We start from the raw sequence: 3,701 nt of genomic DNA, 5'->3' as shown, positions 1-3,701 counted from the left end.
GTTATTTGTTTGTTTTCATAATTCAGCCATGGTGATTTTTACCAGCACCATATTACCTTTTTAACTAGCTTATACATGTTAGGCATGACTGAGATAGGACAGGAACATTAAAAGCAAAGGTAGCTGTGTTGATCTGTAAGAGAAAAAAACACACATCCCAAGATCCCAAGATTGGGAAATACCTTCATTCAAGCCAACCAAAACATTGCAAAACTGTTGCAAGTTTTTTTGTTCTGATGGGTTGGCATGGCTGTTTTGTTGAAGAACTCTTCATTGTGGTTCGAGGACCCGACCCCCGCAAAGTAAAATGAAGACACAGGGACACGTGATATAAGGTTAATGGGCTAGAAAAGGCCACAACTTTATTGATTACAGCAATGAAAAGGTATTGGCTTAGGCATTGGATCGCAAAACAAGTGGGTTTATTCACCAGGGGTTCATCACCTGTTGATGCTAATACAACTATAGGCTCACCCCTGATGTCACCGGGGGTCGTGCCATGGCCTCCCGCCAAGCAGGCTTCGGACGGAATACACGACCGCCAGATTCCTTTACCGGAATACCCCTATAAATTGAAGGCATAGGCGATGGCCACACCTAGCACTTCGACACACCACAACACATTATTCCAATGCCTAACCTACCCACCAATACCACCAGAAAGTTGTGACGATTGCTACGAGGTAGGCGAAAAAACCAAAAAGCCTAATGCCAAATGGAAAAACTCCTACCAGGCCCCCCAGGCAACCAGGGCGACCAACCTAAGGTCCATAGCAAGGCCAATGACCTAAGCCCTAACTAAAAGGGAGTGGAGGGTGGGTGACTCGCACAGGACAATGAAGAGAAATGAGGCCGGGGAGAGGCTGGCACTGCAGCATAAAGGCTGCTGGACACGCCCCCCATGGCACCTGGTTGGGCGGCCACCGGGGGGGCGTGAGTGCCAGCCAGGTGAGCTGGAGGCAGGGGGCAACGCCCCCTGCTAGGAGCGGTGTTCGGGCTCCCGCCCACAACCACTCCCCTCTCTTTCAGGGAGGAGAGTCTTTGTGGTTCGAGGACCCGACCCCCGCAAAGTAAAATGAAGACACAGGGACACGTGATATAAGGTTAATGGGCTAGAAAAGGCCACAACTTTATTGATTACAGCAATGAAAAGGTATTGGCTTAGGCATTGGATCGCAAAACAAGTGGGTTTATTCACCAGGGGTTCATCACCTGTTGATGCTAATACAACTATAGGCTCACCCCTGATGTCACCGGGGGTCGTGCCATGGCCTCCCGCCAAGCAGGCTTCGGACGGAATACACGACCGCCAGATTCCTTTACCGGAATACCCCTATAAATTGAAGGCATAGGCGATGGCCACACCTAGCACTTCGACACACCACAACACATTATTCCAATGCCTAACCGCCACCCGAGCTAAAGGCTCGCCGCCAATACCTTCAAAGCTGCAACCAATTCCAGATGCTTTTGCTGACACTAGCTAACCAAATGTCGTTCCCCAGATTCGATAAGTGGACGCCGTCATTCCGGTATAAAGCTTGGTCGCCAATCCGGATACGGTCATGATAAATGACTCGGCCATACATAGAGAGCACTCAACGGGCTACCGCCCGAATTACGAGTTTCCTGGTTCTTTCAATGGCCATACAGCTTTGCGCACCGCGCCAAACAGTTCGTTTCAAGAAGGAGGACCTTTGCGCACTGCGCCAAACAGTTCATTTCAGGAAGGAGGACCAGAGTTTCCTGGTTCTTTCAATGGCCATACAGCTTTGCGCACCGCGCCAAACAGTTTGTTTCAAGAAGGGGGGCCTTTGCGCACCGCGCCAAACAGTTCGTTTCAGGAAGGAGGACCAGAACACCGTTGTTCTGGGACACAAGGCTGCAAATGCATTCAGGTCTCTTTTTATGCTCCACAACAAGTCCACACTCCCTCTGTTAGCGAGGTCATTCTCCCCCAAATGAATTACAAGGATGTCGGGAGGGCCGAACTTGGCTACTTTCTCCCACAGCAATGGCATAAGCTCCTCCCAACGCATGCCTCTTCTCGAAAGCCAGGAAACTCGAACACCATGTGGAAGGCCAAGATTGTATGCAAGGCCGCAGCTCACCGCTTGTACGCGGGCCCCATGAACTATACTGTGGCCGCAAATCCACACGCTTCTCCTGAGCATAGCTAGGGGTAAAAGACAGAAAAGAAAAGGCAGATAAGTAGGGTAAAGCTGCAGGTCACATATTAGACTTATAAGCATTGGATTTCCACCGGCCCATTTCTTTGATTCTGTCCGCCGGTAGCCCCAGGTGCGCGGCCGTGGTTGCGGTGCCAATCCTAAATGAGTGCACGGTGTACTCCTGGGAGGATAGACCACAAGCCTCAATAGCCTTGCGAAGTACTCTGGTGAATTGGTGCCTCAACAAGGGTGACCCATCTTCATGGACCAGAAACGGACCCGGGCCGGGCGGTCTGAGGTAGAGGTACCGCCTAGTGTCCTCTACCGGGCATGGGCCCTGCTGTGCCGACGCCGCGAGCTTAACTAGAACACCCTTACCAGCCTGATCAGTCTTGGACTGACGTATATCCACTGTCACGTTAGAATCGGACAACTGCACGTCCTTGCACCGGAGGCCGCGTGTTGAACCTCGTGCACTAACTTCAAACACCACCTCACCAACTCTAAGCGCGCAAAAGAGGCGATAGCGTATGCTGCGGAAAAGAGACGTGCTTCGAACCTGGACCAGCAAATTGACCTGAGTTTTATGCGTATTTGTGATAACCCGTAAGAAATCAGCTTACGGCCCTCGGCCCTGTGAGGTTGTAACCTGCCCCAACCCTCAATGGCTCTACGGATCAAGAAGTCGCTACCCGGGTCATGAGCAAATGTAGCTTTTGAAAAGAAGCTGATGGCGGCTACGGCATGGGGGAGCAACACCAAAGGGAGAAAGCAACACGTGGGGAGAGGGGGAGGAAGGGCTCCAAGCCAAACCGTGGAGCCTACTAGAGAAGGACACAAAACTAGCTAGCGAAGGGGGAGGGAGGACAATGTCAGCTCAGGAGGGACAAAATTCCAGAGTATGGAGGTGGGGTAACGAAGGGAGAATTGGGGTAGTTGAAATAATAATAAACTGCTGGAAAAGCCCTCACAGGAATTCACAGCAATACGGCAGTTTTAAAATGCGCCAGCAAATCAAACAGAAATAGTAAGCACTCATAGATTTAACGTTGGAGAAGCACAGCACACACATAAACAGGGTAAAGGCTTCGGGATCAGAGTTGAAATTAGGAACAATTAGGAGGTATTTGGAGAAAAGTAAAGAGGGAATTAAAGGTGGAATTAAAGTAAAGGTAAGGTGAAAGCAAAGGAGGGATTACAGGCTTCCCTTTCTCAAAAGTCCTCTTCCAAGTTAGCTCCACGTGGCTGTTTCTCGCTGCAGGAACACTGAAGAGAGAGTATCCTCCTGACTCGCACAGGACAATGAAGAGAAATGAGGCCGGGGAGAGGCTGGCACTGCAGCATAAAGGCTGCTGGACACGCCCCCCATGGCACCTGGTTGGGCGGCCACCGGGGGGGCGTGAGTGCCAGCCAGGTGAGCTGGAGGCAGGGGGCAACGCCCCCTGCTAGGAGCGGTGTTCGGGCTCCCGCCCACAACCACTCCCCTCTCTTTCAGGGAGGAGAGTCTTTGTGTAACACTAAATGTAAAAG

At 51.2% G+C, this 3,701-nt stretch overlaps 1 long non-coding RNA gene across 1 annotated transcript; it reads right to left on the bottom strand.

Moving 5' to 3' along the window:
* Positions 1–1,099: 1,099 nt before the first annotated feature.
* On the bottom strand, positions 1,100–2,907 carry LOC308587613. Its single transcript, XR_014008490.1, has 2 exons — positions 1,855–2,907; positions 1,100–1,695 (listed from the first exon to the last, which is right to left on the bottom strand). It is a non-coding gene; the product is annotated as an uncharacterized lncRNA (long non-coding RNA).
* Positions 2,908–3,701: the final 794 nt, after the last annotated feature.

Source organism: Podarcis bocagei, assembly GCF_964188305.1.
Source record: "Podarcis bocagei genome assembly, chromosome: 5".
NCBI lineage: Eukaryota > Metazoa > Chordata > Lepidosauria > Squamata > Lacertidae > Podarcis > Podarcis bocagei.
The sequence above is the reverse complement of the archived record's forward strand: the minus strand, read 5'-3'. Positions and strand labels throughout refer to the sequence as shown.